This window comes from Wolffia australiana, chromosome 6 (genome assembly GCF_029677425.1).
Source record: "Wolffia australiana isolate 7733 chromosome 6, ASM2967742v1".
NCBI lineage: Eukaryota > Viridiplantae > Streptophyta > Magnoliopsida > Alismatales > Araceae > Wolffia > Wolffia australiana.
The window spans coordinates 14,162,288-14,177,935 of record NC_135840.1 but is presented as its reverse complement, the minus strand read 5'-3'; the positions used below and the strand labels follow the sequence as shown (position 1 = coordinate 14,177,935).

Genomic DNA, 15,648 nt, shown 5'->3' with positions numbered 1-15,648 from the left:
TAGAATATTAAATTAATGTTACCAAAATATAGAGCCAATGATTGACCAATTCCCTAAAATATTCCTTGATCCACCATTTGAGTGTATCCCATTGCCCACATGTTTTCAAAATTTCGGTCATGGTTTTTTAAATCATGTTTCCCACATTGCAGTTGCATTTTTCATGATTTCAATATTTGAATTTATAGTTCTCACACTTGTACAGTACATATATCCCATTTATTAAAAGTAAAACCAACTTTTTTCCCTGCTGCCATATGTTCCCGGATACTAGTAGAAGAGAATCAACCATTTTAATGATTGATCAATTATGGTATTGCCAGTCAAAATGTCATAATGACACTTTTTACAATGATGACAACCAATCATGTAGCTGGCTTGTGAGAAACTATTGGCCGTAGGTAATAGTAATCAGATTCCCTCATGTGGTGAGCTCAATATAATATTGGTGAAATCATAAAATGTGGAAATAAATCCAGAAGAAGTATCCTAGTTCAGAAAAAATAGTCATGATTAATTTTTTTAACAAATCCTGAATTATTTTATTCTGTAATATTATATTTCAAAAGTAATTAAATAATACCAAAAATATCTGGATAAAATAATAAAATTTATTCTAAATATATTATACGCTCCATAACACACATTTATATAAGAATTTTAATCAAAATAAAATCTCATTATTTTGATCTAATGAGCTTTTCTTTTTCACAGACTTCAAGTTGTTCAAAACTACATAAGTTTATTCTTTGACACAATATTTAAGGATGTATGATGTGTTGAGAGCACATGCAATCATTTCCATGACAAGTAGCATTGTAAGGTCCCTTCAAGTGATGAAATATTTTTCTTTCCCACAAAAGATGCCATCAAATATTAATCAAAAGTTTCAAAAGGATTCTTAGCAGTAACCTTTGCACACATTAAAAAAATTAACAATTGCTTTTGGATTTTTGAAAATTCTAAATGCCTTGAGTGGCATATTTTTATATAGGTCTCAAAGGATGACCACTTTTGCATCCATGTCACTGATGCCTCTTTATGCGTTGAGAAAATTTCTTCCCTCAAATACTATGACTTGAAGGACAACAGATACTAATAAATAATGACATCCATCAGAATGACTACTCACGTTTCTAAAAAAATTCCCATGGAAACGTGCTTAGATCCATACAAAAGTGACAAAATTAAATTAGATGGCTTTTAAAACCCAAAGGAATGTTTTCAGTTTTCAGATATTTTTAAAAGAAGTTGGCCAATGAATACGTTGTGGAAAGTTCCAGTTGATACATACTTCTATTGGTTTTTTATGCTTTTCCCTTTTTTAGTGATTTCAGATTGAGACTTTCCTTTTGGAGATATAAGGCCATAACTGATAATGCGGAGTTGGATTTTGGAACTGTTATAGATTCCTTCAATATACTTTAGAATGGTGAGAAAAAAGAAGAAGAAATAGAATAAGAAGATGGGTAGTTAAAACTATGGATAGGTCTAAGGTAGATAGACCTACTTTGATGACCTGTTTGTTAGTAAATATAACATATCTAATATAAGAATGATTTTGAATTGCAATAAATGGGGAATTTTCATCCTTATGATTAATACTATATAATATCCTACATGAGATGTTGTGATAGTCATGATGGATTATATATTATGTGACCGTCAAGCCAATGATACTTCAATGGTATTTTACATTCATTGAAATAGATATTTATTGAGTCTTATTCACACGTGGTATTTATAATAAAGCACGTGAGTATGTAAATTGACTTAGTAAATTTAGAACATATCATAATTTAGCGATCACTAATTTCTAAACATGTACAATAAATAGTCTTTTTAATGGACGATCGAGACATACATCAAACTGTGTAGGAAGAATTATTAGCTGGTACTACTTATAAAGTAAGTAGGGCTCATCCTATGGCCATTAATATAGAGAGAAAGGACAAATAGTGGGTGCTCTTTGGGGAAAGCGTTCACTAAATTGATCCACATGAATGACTTAATGGGATTATAAGTAAATGCCAATGAGGTTGATGGATGTAACAGTGGTATAAATGTTGTTATGACCTGAGACAAAAAAGACATATTGTGAATGGACGATAATATTCTGACTTTGACTTATGAGTACCTAATCATGGCATTCAAATAAGTCTTACCTCAAATAGAGGAAGAACTATTGAAGGTGATTGAGCGATAAAGATGGGATCATCAAGCTTCGGTATATGCTAATATTAACTTGAGGAAGATATTGGAGATATTTGGTATGCATTAAATACCTCATTATAAATGTGAAGATATTGGAGAAGGCATTCTCTAGTGATCTCCATTACACATGATTACTATTTAGAATGCCAAATGAGGTTTAATAGTGAATCGCACACTATGTCATTTGTATTGCACGAATGAAGGTTTATACCATAAAATAACCGATGAAGAAAAGTGTTTCACGTGACTTCAATCAGTATTATGTATCTTTTAAAACACAAGGTGTAGCTCGATAGGCGCCCCGCCCCACATGATGGAAAATGGGGCTATCGCTTAGGTAATATCAATCATTAAATAATTAATGTAGAAGATCACACATGGGATCTATGGTTACTAAGGTATACATAATTATAAGGATTTCTAAGAAAGTTTATTGAAAAAAAGGATTTTTAAGAAAGTTACTTGAATAAGTATAAATAGGGGGGCATTGATAAGCCAAAAATAGGGGTGAATTTTATGCAATTTAAAACCCTTGACGTTGTCAATACTTAGCTCATACAATAAAATTTATAAAACCTCACTTAAGATGTACGATGATGAGTAGAGGTATTGTCCAAGGGAGGCTAGTAAGGAGTTCAATTTGATGATTTTCTCGATAACTCAACCCTAATTAGAGTTAATTTGATCTTCAATGAAGATCAAATCAACCTAATTAGACAAGGAATTTAGAGAGGGAAGTAGAAGAGATGAGAAGAATAGAAGAAGGGAGCTCTACGTTGAATTAATTTGTCCAAATGAAAGGATCGAAGAATTCAATTTGAGAGATTAAGAAGAAAATTTTGATTTGGTTGGTTGGTTTTTGTAGGTTTGATAATTCAGAACTAACTGCACTATTAGATAATAATGAAAAAGAAATTTTAATACCCTAGAATTTGAAGTTTTTTTATAATTTTCTTTTGAAATGTACTTGAATACCCAGTTAAATCTATCAATTACTCCTCTCAGTCCTAATCAGGGCTTGTACCTGGCACTCAAGCCAAGCGATTTAAAGGTTCAGACTAGAATCAAGAACAATCAAGAAATTAAACTAACTTCATCCAAAATGCACCAAAAATTCAAATACAATGAAGGGAAAGGTACCAAACAGGTTGATCCAGGCTGGGGCTCCTCTCTGTCTTGAAGCTGTGATAAAGAACCATCAAGAATGACCCCCTCCTCTCGAAATTCAGTTTTTATACCTAGGTAAAATGGTAAAAATTACCATTTTATCCCTAATCAGTGATTATTTTTTTCTATCAATGTAGGCTTGATATAAATGATCCAACACTAAAGATAAAAAGAGGGGATCAAGACGAGCAAATCCATAAAAAAATCATCTCAATCGGACTTCTGGATCAAACGTTATGAATAAATGAATTTAAATCGATATTAGCCATTGGATTTAAATTCATTTATTTATAATTTTTCTTTTAAACGAGCGCTGAAGTGTCGTCCGCCGATTGGTTGGCGCCTTTTCAACTTCTTAGTGTGGGTGTCTTCTCGTTGCACCACACACCCCCCTGGCAAAAATAAAATAGAAAAAAAACTCAAAAGTCGCGACTCGTATACGTTTTGATACGCACGTGCGTGTGCGTTTTGTCTCTGCTTTAATGAGTTACGTGTCGCCACGTCACCGCCCGCTCATGCTCGTTGTATGCGCCATGCAGGCGGTGAACTTACCTCCTGGTGGCGCCCATCATCAAGCGCCGTTGGATTCTCATCCGACGGCTGAGATGAGACCACGTCAACACCCGAAAACTGTTTCTGACCCTTTTGCTTAAAAAGCCTTTTCAAAACGCGCAGTTGCAGATGGACGCCGCCCGAAAATATTTGTGTATATGTCCTTTGCGCACTCTCTCTCCTCTGGTTTTTCCTAAAAACATTAAAAAGAATATTAAATCATTTGCAGTAAAACCTTAGAAAAATTTAAATGATATCTTTACACCTGCAACCACGACCGAGAGCTGTTTCGAGGGCATCATTGTAACAAAAATTTACGAAAAGCCCTTCAAAGTTCGAAAATAATCTTAATACTCATTTTTTTCCTTATAAATATATCTTTTTTCTTAATAAAAAATGTATTTCTTCCTCAAATAAATCTCAGAGAAATCCAATAACATCCTAAAAAATTCTATAAAATTCTAGGAAATTCACTGATTCATCCCCGTACTAATAAATCTCGAAGTTAAATATTAAACTTGCCATTTCCATTTAAAAACAATTATTTCAAGCTCAAATAAATCCCTTAAAATTCATAGAAATAACAGAAAATTAGGGAAAAATCAGAAATCACTTGAAAACAGTATTTTTATGTAAATACATGATAACAACCCCATTTTAAGCTCTTTAAATTCATAAAATTGTGCTAATAGCATGAAATAAAGACCAAATTTAGGGTGTTATCAAGCATCAATTTTAGATGCCCCTGCTAGCCAAACTTGGCCCATTTTTATTTTGTTTTATCAAGAACACTCTAGCTATTAAGAAAGAATTAGCAGTGAGATTAGCATCTAAAACTTAGATGATATTTGAACAAGTTGAGAACAGTTGAACGATTTTAGGAGGAGATCCAACATCACGTTGAGTGAATTGACACATCTAGATGCTGAACATGTGAACATCTTGAATAGATTCTTGATGAACTCAAATTTAGGGTACTGAATTGACAGTTCTATTTGAGTAAACCAATAAAAAATATAAACATTGATGAGGAAGGGTAGTCTCATCCATCACATACACACATTTTGTTTATCTTTATTTATTCCCGTCATCATGATTCATCGCATGTACTTATTTTATTTTATTTATCTATCTTTATTATCATCTTTCTCATCTCATCATATTATGGATAAAATAGATTTCCTCATCCCCAAATTACTGTAAAAAATGATCGGTAGTTATGCCATCAAGATTTGGGATGTCATAATGATAATTTTTTGCAAAAGACTTCATGTCAATCATTGGGTGAAACCTTCATCCTTGGTTTCATTTCTGTATTGTGTGGGAATATTTTGATTTGATGTTAAGAGAAAAGTGTTCATAATTGTTTCATTTAGTCGATGATTTCACCAATAGGGTTGAGTTCAATTATACATGAAAAAGTATGAGATACTTTTGAGGATATCAAAGTCTTGGTGTGTTGAGGTTGAGATCTAGATCAGGAGGAAGGTCAAGTTATTGTAGTTTAATAATGGGATGGAGTTCAAGAATTCTAAGTTTGATAAGCTATGTGGTGATCACAAGATTCAACATCACTTTATAATGAATAAGATTCCTCATTAGATTAGTTTTCTAGAACACATGAATCACATTTTTTTGGAGAGGTTACATTTTTTGAATGTTAACTGATATATAAATTATCTTATTGTGCTCATAATGGGCATGCTATTAAAGAGATATGAATGGGTGAGTCTATTGACTATTCCACTTTTTTATTTTTTTGGATGTCGAAGTTACTCACTAATGAGAGATCGAAGCTTAATTCAACGTCAAAGAGATGTACCATTTTGTATTGACGAAGTGGAATCAATGAATATAAGCTTTAGGATATTAAAGCATAGAAGAGTATAGTTAGTGGGAATCTGTTATTTGATGAACACCATATTTTAAAAATGTTCCTTGTTGATATAGAATCTCAAAACTTATGTGATAGTCTCGGTGAGAAGACGAGTAGGTTAGTAGGGGAAGTGGAGAATCCGCCCAACTTGGTTGTTGGTGGTGATACCCCAAAGGTGGAAAATTCTCATAGCATTGTGACTAGATGACCACGAGATGGCGATGATGCATCCTCATTTGGAAAAACTTCTCACCTTTGTTTTATTAATAAGAGATGCTAGACTACGTTCACTCAAAGAAACTATTTGCTGACCAAGAAGAAGTGGCTGCAGGTGTTGTCTTACGAGGGAATATCCTCTGCAAAGAGTTAATACATTGGATGTGGAGAAGCTTGACACAGGAACATGCTATTAGGTTCACATGGGTATTTAAGAAGTCACCAGCGCCGTAGTAGGGCCAAACACAATGTACAAAAGGCTTCTTCTAAATAGTTTTTTATCAAAATGAAGGATATGATTTAAAGAAAATATTTTCATCCGTGGGAATGCATATATTCATTTGGGTGGTGTTGGCCATTGTTTCATATGAGGATATGGAGCTGCAGTAATTGTATGTGAAAATTATATTTCTCTTTGGAGATTCAGATGAGGAAATCATATGAATCAACCAAATGGTTAAACTGCACCAAGATTTGGACATTTTGTTTGAAAAGTAAGAAACACACTTTTATGAATTAAAATAATTTCTGAGGCAGTAGTACAAGAAGTTTGACTCCTCTATGATATAGACTGAGTATACCAGGTGTGAGTTTACATGTTGTATTTAATTAAAGTGGTGTAATGATGGATCATGCAATATTTTGTTGCTCTGTGCAGATGATATGGTTATTTCCTTGAAGTATTATGAGATTATGAGGTTGAAGCCATTTTTGGGAAAAACACTGAGATAAAGATTGTTGGTATGAAGACCCATAAGAACAAGGAGATGGGTCGCTAATGGTTGACTTAAAGGAGAAATATTGAGAAGACTATTGATCTTCTTGACATGTCTAGAGCTAAAGTGGCAATGCTTCTCCGGGGAATTATTTCAAGCTATCTAAAGATCAATGCTCTAACATAAAGGAATATAGATAAAATACAGTAAATGTATTAATCCAGTGGTATTGGCTCTCGAATTTAGGCTATTCTTTATATGAGGCCAGATATTGCTCATGCGGTTGGGATTGTTTGCAGGTCTATGAGCAACCTATAGAAGGAGCATTGAAAAGTGATGGAGTTCATCCTAGAATATCTAAAGAGTTTTGTGGGAACCAGGATATTTTTTGAAAAAATGTGCTCTTTCGATAATTGTCTTTGTTGGTTCTGACTTTGGTAGGTGATTTTGGTAATAGGTCTATAATAAGGTATGCGTTTTGTGGTTGTAGGATTTATGCGTTGTGATGGGGGACCATCAATCCTTAAGGAGTTATCTTCCTTGTTTTTTTATGTTTCTTTGTTTTCTGTTTTTTTGTTGTTTCATCTTCCCTAAAGCCTCTTGGGCTTCCCCTTTTCCCCTATAAAAAGGAAGGATGCCCATTGTAATAGAAGAAGAAGAAGAATTGAAAAATCGAGGTTGAAGTGTTTTCCACAATGTAGTCCCTTTGTCCTTTGAGTTTTAGGCATTTTAGGAGTATTTTTTGAGAGATTTTAGTCTATTTTTGGAAGTTGGGCAAAATTACATTTTTGCCATCGAGGATTTGGGCGTTAGGGCTTGCTTCTGTTCCCGTCGTCGGAGCTCCACCGCCGACTTCGCCGGCGCCGCCAGCTTTGCCGCCTCCATGGCCTGGGGCTTCCTCGACCGCCGTCATCAGGTGCCTCCCTGCGCCCTGGCCATCCTCCGCTGTTCCTGGCCTCCCCAGCCGTCGCGGCCGCCCGGCCGCCAGGGCCGCCTCCGACCGCCACGGCCCCCGTGGCTGTCGCGGCTTCCACTGTCGCCACGGCCGCCTGGCCGCCCTCAGCCTTCTCTGCGGCCGTCCGCTCGGCCAACCGGCCGCCCACAGCCGCCAGCTGGCAGCTGGGCCTGCCCTCGTCCATGTCCACTCCCGGCTCTCCGGTGACCTCTGGCCTTCCGACGGCCCCCAATCTCTCCGGCCCCGAGCCAGCCGTCACGGGCCGCCCGACCAAGACCTCCTCCTCCGATCGACTACGAGTGCCTCTGCCGCCCTCGTCCGCTCCGACTGCCCCGGCCGACACCGGTCTCCTCTACCTGCTTTGCCCCATTACCGGCTCGGACCCCTCCAGTCATCTTGATTCGCCCCGTCGAAACCACTCCGGGACGAATCCAGAAGAATCGAGACCTTCGGTTCTTGGCGGTCGTCGCCAACATTTCTTCGTCGAGATCACTCCGAGGACTTGTTGACGATCCGCCGCCGCCGATACACTCGCCCGCTACCGTCCATTTGTAGTTACCTATAACCCTCTTAGGTTGAGCGGAAGTTAGTTACCGCCATCGTAGTTAGTAGAGCCTTCGTAGTCCGATGATAGAACGTAGAGGCAGCCACCTTACGCCGCTCACCGTCCGTAGCCACTTACCCGTTACTCCGGTCTCCTAGATGAGCCTCAGAGGAGACGGACGTTGGATGACACGGCGCCGCCTGTTTACCGCTGCAAGTAGATGATCGCAGTAGGCTATACAGCCGCCGCTCCGCACCGACGACGCCTTTCTTTGCAGTTCGATAGCAGAACGAAGCCGGGCCCACTCTGCAACCACTATCGAAGCGTCCGCCTCGTGCTGCCGCTCTGCCCTCCACTCCTGTGATGTTTACACGCGCCGCTCGATCCCGGCAGGCCGTGTTACATCACGTTGGAAGTCAACAAAATATCTACTATCATCTTTTTGCGTAACCTGAGGTGGTGTACATGGAAGCTAGAGAAACAGTGACGGAGGCCTTGTGATTGAAGGGACATATACTAGGACTCGAAGTTTCTTCATTTTGTAGGAGGTTTATAATAAGGTATGTGTTTTATGGTTGTAGGATTTATGCGTTGGAAGTCGACAAAATATCCACTATCATCTTTTTGCCTAACCTGAGGTGGTGTACATGGAAGCTGGAGAAACAGTGATGGAGGCCTTGTGATTGAAGGGACATATGCTAAAACTCGAGGTTTCTTTATTTTGTGACAGTTAGAGTGTTATAGGTTGGGAAATAATTAAGTTTACTGTGTTTTTGAGACATATTGATGTGTGATAACACATGATCGGTGATGAAGCACGCTACCCCATCCCGTCAAAGACGTCTTTGGCACCACCATCATCATTGTCGACAGCCCTACGGGTGGCATCCAGTCCGACTGGCACGCCAAGGCGACAGTGAAGACACCCCGGTTTAATACCCCGGGTGAAATGCACGACCGTGCCATCGACCATTTTGATCTTTTGCCAGTTCATGCTTGTTTTATTCATCCTTTTATCACGTCCATGTATTCGTGTTCGTCTCGTCCATGTTCGTCATGTCATTTTATGTCCGTCATGTCATTTTGTGTCCGTCATGTGTACATCATGTTTTCGTGTGTCATGTTCGCGTCATCAAACACCTGCCAAAGATCTTGTTGTTTTGTTTTAAAAGGGGGGTCCTATGTATTAGAACCCCACCCCCACCCACCACCCCCCTCTCCCCCTCCTCCTTAGTAAGGGCACTTGTGCCCTTAGTAAGGGCCATCATGCCCCCATGTAAAGGGCACGATGGTGCCCTAGAATTTTTCAGACCAGGCTTTCATATTGAATTTACTTGTTTAGACTCCTTGGTCTCAAGAGAGGAGGGAGGAGAAGGGGAGAAGGAAGGAAAGGAAAGAGGAAAGGGGAAAGGAGAGCGTGAACACTGCCTGCAAATTTGCATCGCTGGCTCGTAGACGTCGAGGCACCGGTGTCGTCAACGCTTTGAGCCCCAGTTGCTGTCAACCAGAGCGGCTGACCCAGATGGTTTGACTGCCTGCAACCACCCTTGTGTTGTACGGTCGACCTGCTGCTCGGGTTGTGTCCTATACACTCATGCCCCCGCTGGCCGCTGCTCCACGTGGACGCTGCCTCCGACTGCATTTCCATCAGATGCCATCACTACGGTTGCAATTGTGAACGTTGTCGCCTCTGTGTGTAGCACCGCTTGCTGCGGTTCAGTTCGCTCGTTGCTATATCTGTGTTTGCACCATCCATGCCGTGCGCGCTGCTACCACCTTGGCCGCACCGACCTCGACGCCTGCGATCGCCACCAGCCACATCACCACCCGTAGTGCCACTGTGCGTTGTTTGTGATTTTACTTGCCGATGCCGGTTGTGCTTGACAGACCACGATTGGGCTGCCTTGCGACCGAACTTCTGCTCCTCGCCTCTGACTTCCAGCATCCTGCGCCATCATTGCGATCCCGCTGCCTGTTGAGCGAGCTTGCCTCCGACATGCCTCCATCGCGCTTGCCCTTACCAGTCCCGGCACCAACGAAGATGCCGACGATGCCGACGACGAAGATCGCCGTTGACGAGGTATGCGGTTCCCCTTGCTCATCCATTATATTATCATCTTTAGTATATTTTTGACTGCTCTCCACCGCACTCAGGTTAAAATTAGGTGAGAGAAAATATCAAGAAACTATGAGTTGAGTGTCTTCCTAGGTACAGGCCAAGCCCATCCGTTACATGCGAGCGTCAATAGAAATATTCCGTCTAGTATCGTAGTTGTCGTCTTCGCTCCGACGAGGGTCAGAAGGTCACCGCCACCATCACCGGTCGCTCACCCCTGAGCTTGGAGCTCGGCGAATCCCCATGAGTTCGGGCCTGCACGTATGTCCGCCTAGGTCACACGACATCACGTAGTTACATTCCCCGTAGGGAATTTATCCTTCAGGCAATGTCATTGACGATGTCCAACTACATTTAGGTGTCTGAGCCTCATCTCGGTATTGACCGGACGACGTCTGACATCAATCAGAGAGTTAATGAATTGAAGAGATACTGCTTTCTAAAAGGTGCACGAAAAGGAGACTGTCGCTTATACATTGATAAAGGTGCTCAAGATAGAAATGCTTTATATTATATGTACTATGACGAAGATAATGAACGCCTTTTTGGGTTGAGGGACATCTTCTTGGGTTTGGGAGTGTAGCAAGGTGAAGATTGTTGGACAGTATCAAAAACAGATTTCAGAGTTTTGGGGGTTGAGGCATTGATCATATACCAGCCAGAGAATGGTTCCCTTTTGTCATGTAGAATAACTCAATTGTTTTGAAGATTTATTTGGAGGTTTTTCATAAAACAAGGAGTGTCTCCCTCTCTTCTCTCTCTTTGAGCAAAGGGTGTTCTCTTGAAGCCTGATGGTGATGACATGAAGATAGGTGAGGCTATAGTGCACGATCCTCAAGGATGTGGACGGAGGGGACGAGATGAAGATCGTCCCGTCCCAAGTATGGGAGGAGGCAGTGCATTAGGCTACTCAGAATTTGACACGTGGCATTAACACATCAAATTCCAACTGGACCTCTCAGGTGATTACATGACTCAGAATGCAGAAAATATGCCATCCACTGTCTGATAGACCCAAAATGTGACGTATAATTATCCATATTTTAAAGTCATTTTGGGATCATTTCATGTGTATTCTCTCCAATTTTATAAGAATTTTGCATTTCATCACTAAATAGAGCAAGTCATGAATCAATGTCATTTTAATGTCATTTTACATGTTGTACAACTTCATGAATTTTTAATGTCATTTTACATGTTGTACAACTTCAAGTATTTCTTAGTAAAAATATATTTAAGGCATTGTTAATTTTTGATGCTCTAACTATTATGTTAGTCTATATTATTGCACGGAAAGAAGTCAAAATTGAAGAAAGAAACAAAAGAAAGAATTTTCGAAGAAGAAAGGAAATATATAAAAAATGAGTTTATTGGGACAGCTAGGAGCCAACCGGGTGCAATAGCTCCCAAGCCAGCCGCAGGCTAGCAAGTGAAGGGCTCAAGCCAGCCTGAAGTCGGCCAAGGGGAGCGCGCCTGGCTGGCAAAGCCAGCTGGCCACACAAAGATCACATGGAGGCCCACCCAGGCCCATATAGGAGAAGCAAGGCTGCATTAAATAATAGAGGTAAGGCATTTTAATTCAATAAAAAATGGTTGCTGACACTTAATTAGCGCTCCATTTTTTAAACATTTTTTATATGTGATTTCAGTCCCACTATATCTTTTACCCTTGCATCGGGCCGGGCCAATGAACAAAAAAGGGGTTGCGGCCCAACGGGCCATGATCTGATGAAATTATAAAACAAATTATGATCAGGATTCGAGCTGACCTGGCCCGAAACCCATACCATTTTGGGCCATTTTAAGTAAAAGGATATGATATCGCACGTCTGATCTTGTTAAAAAGAATCAGACAATGAGATCGATTCGATTTTTTAAAAACCATTTTTATATCTATTTCAGGCCCTCTAATTGGTTGCTGGGCGTTGAGCAGATCGCAGGCCCCTTTGCGGGCGAATAAGAAGAAAATAAAGGCTGACGTGGGCAACTGACAGGGCAAGAGCGGAGGTACACCATTTAATCTGTGATGCAGGACAACGGGTGATGAGGGGTGTAAGATAACTGAGGAGAGTGGGAAATGAATGGTGGAATGCTATATTTGGGATTGGTTTAGGGAGGGAATGGATAAAACAGACCACAAATTTCACGGTCGATTTCGAAGGCTTAAATCCGATGAAATAGTAGTGGTGCAGCCCCTTTCCTCGTTGAGGGCGGGAGTACTATCTTCAACCACCGCGATGATGCTAAGCACCAAAATCAATACTATCGAATTCACGCTCATGGGAAAACTCAAGAAAAGACCTTATCCACTAGTTGAAAATTCCAGAAAATCTAAGACAAATTCAATGGTGATGGAAGAACTTCTAGCAGAATGCTAGGCGAAGAACACGTGACACAAAAGAGTTCAGGGATACCTCAGCACCGAAGTGCATGTCGAGGCTGTGGGGAATTCTCGGCGTACCGCTGACGGGTTGGAGAAGAGACAATCCGCGTTCGACACAGACAATGGCGAACGGTCCAAGGGTGATGAAAGACCAGAGGATGATGGATAGTAGCTAGAAGGGTGGGCGACCACGCACGGGCAGCGCTTGTGCGGGCGGTGCCTGCGCGGGCGGCTGGCCTGGCGGCTTGCGTAGGTGGCGCTTGCACGGGCGACCGGCTTAGTGGCCTGCGCGGGCGGCCCTGGCGGGCGGGGTGACTTGGCGCTAAGGCGCTTGGCGTTGGGCGGCCCTGGCAGGCTGCCTGGTGCTTGGGCGCCTGGCGTTGGGCGGCCCTAGCGGGCGGGGCGGCCTGGCGCTAGGGCACATGGTGTTGGGCAGCCCTAGCATGCAGTCTGGCGCTAGGGCGGTCCTGGCGTTGGGTAGCCCTTGCGGGCGACCTCGCGCTAGGGCGCCTGGCATTGGGCGGCCCTAGCGTGCGGCTTGGCGCTAGGATGCCTGGCGTTGGGCGGGCCTGGCAGGTGGGCCGGCTTGGCGCTAGAGCGCATGGCGTTGGGCGGCCCTGGCGGGTGGCTTGGCACTAGGGTCGCCCTGGCGTTGGGCGGCCCGGGCGGGTGGCCTGGCGCTAGGGCGCCTGGCGTTGGGCGGCCCGGGTGTGGGTAGATGAGCGCTGGATGACAGTGCACAAATGATAACTCCCTAAATTCGGTCTTTATTTCATGCTATTAGCACAATTTATGCATTTAAAGAGCTTAAAATGGGGTTGTTATCATATATTTACATAACTTTAATGTTTCCAAGTGATTTCTGATTTTTCCCTAATTTTCTGTTAATTTTATAAATTTCTGAGATTTATTTGAGCTTGAAATAATTATTTTAAAATGAGAATTACAGGTTTAAAATTTAATTTCGAGCTTAATTATTATGGGGATGAAATACTGAATTTCCTAGAATGCTATGGAATTCTCTAGAATTTATTTAGGATTTAATTGGATTTTTAAAGATTTATTTAAGTGAAAAATGATTTTTTAAAGAGGAAAATGATATATTTATATTGAGAAAATGAGTTTTAAAGCAATTTCTACTCTTCTAGGGGCTTTTCGTAAATTTCAGTTGCAATTATGCCCTCAAAAATAGCTCTCGATCGTGTATGCAGGCGTAAATCTATTATTTAAACAGTTACAGGGTTTTATTGCAATTATTTACTATTTTTTAATGGTTTTTACGATAAATCAGAGGAGAGAGAAAGTGCAAGGGGCATATACACAATTATTTTTGGGTGGCGTTCAGCAGCAATTCCAAACTTTCTAAAGGACTTTTCCGCAAAAAGGAGAATTCAAAATGCGTGCGCCAATGAGAGGACGACACGTCATGGCGTGTTAAAAAAAGAAATGAATAAATAAATAAATTTTAAACCAATTTTAAACTTTTGATCCTGAAGTCCGATTGAGATGATTTTTTATGGATTTTCTTGTCTTGATCCCCTCTTTCTTTTTATATGGTTGGATCATTCAGATCAAACCTACATTGATACATAAAAAATAATTACTAAACGGGGTAAAATGGTGATTTTGACCATGTAACCTAAGTATAAAAGCTAAATTTAGAGAGGGGGAGCTCATTCTTGGTGGTGCTCTATCACAGCTGCAGGACAGAGAGGAGCTCCAGCATGGATCAACTTGTTTGGTACCTTTTCCTTCATTGTATTTGAATTTTTTGGTGTATTTTGGATGTTATTAGTTTAATCTCTTAATCGTTCTTATTAATTTCTGTCTGAACTTCTAAATCGCTTGGCTTGAGTGGCATGTACAAACCCTGATTAGGATTGAGAGGAGAAATTGATAGATTTAACTGGGTATTCAAATGCATTTCAAGAAAACTATAAAAAAACAACATAAAAAGGTTTAACTTTCTAGGAGATTAAATTTCCCATTTCAATATTCAGTAGATTAGTTTTTCTGATGCAACACGTACGGCCGGGATCGACGGCACGGGTTGCAACACAGGGCGGAGACGAATGAGCGTGGATGTTGATATGCAATGCGAGAATGCACGTTCATAAAGATAACAAGAAGTACGGCAATAACCGAAGTAGGGCGGCACCCTGGAGGGATTCACGTACGTGTCACGTACGATCCGATAGATCAATCGAAGGACGCCGTAGGAGCGGGTATCCTCGATCCAACTATCTATCCCCGAAAATAGTGATGGACGGGTTAACGGCGGAAAGTGGCTACCCAAGTCCCAATGTGCGAGAAACGTAGGAAAGCGTGGTTCAACAGTGGAGCACGAGAGGAAATATTGCAATAGGTAATAATACGCAGCAAAGGGGTTAGCGTCGTGACATGCGGACTGAGGTCCGGTAGTCGCGGTGGTCGCAGTGGGTCGTAAATGGCGTGAAGGTCTGGTGCGGCGAGACGAAAGATGAGTTGGGGTGATCAGTCGATGATGTCAGAGCGACAAGGAGTAGGAACGTCGGCAATGTCCGATGCAGCTCGGAGGGCTTCAGGCGGGTGTCCGGCGCGTGTTTGACTCACCGGAGGTGGCACCGAGGCTGGGCGGCGGCTGCGCCGAAGAGCGCGACCGGCAGCGGGCGGCGGGCGGCGTTGGCCCCCGACAGGGCAGGTGTCTCCCGGAGATCGTCTGCTGTAAAGCAGCGGCGGCTTGGGGGAGCGTGGAAGAGGGAGGCACGCGTGGCCACAGATCGGCCACGGATGCGGCCCCCATGAAAGATGAATAGGCACCGGGAGGGGCCAGTTTGCTGGCGGCGCTCGGCGGCACCGGTCGGGGGAAACGGTGAGGCTACGGGGGGGACCGTCTTCCCCCTCGGTTGGAGGGCGGGCGGGCGAGCGTG

The 15,648-nt window shown here is 41.8% G+C and overlaps 1 long non-coding RNA gene across 4 annotated transcripts; it reads left to right on the top strand.

The window, feature by feature from the left end:
* Positions 1-7,336: 7,336 nt before the first annotated feature.
* On the top strand, positions 7,337-13,537 carry LOC144704546 (uncharacterized). Of its 4 annotated transcripts, none has more exons than XR_013581839.1 (4): positions 7,337-10,320; positions 11,165-11,318; positions 11,736-11,920; positions 12,259-13,537. It is a non-coding gene; the product is annotated as an uncharacterized LOC144704546 (long non-coding RNA). The 4 variants fall into 4 exon arrangements; XR_013581838.1 differs by having other exon boundaries at positions 11,144-11,318; XR_013581836.1 differs by lacking the exon at positions 11,165-11,318 and having other exon boundaries at positions 7,342-10,320.
* Positions 13,538-15,648: the final 2,111 nt, after the last annotated feature.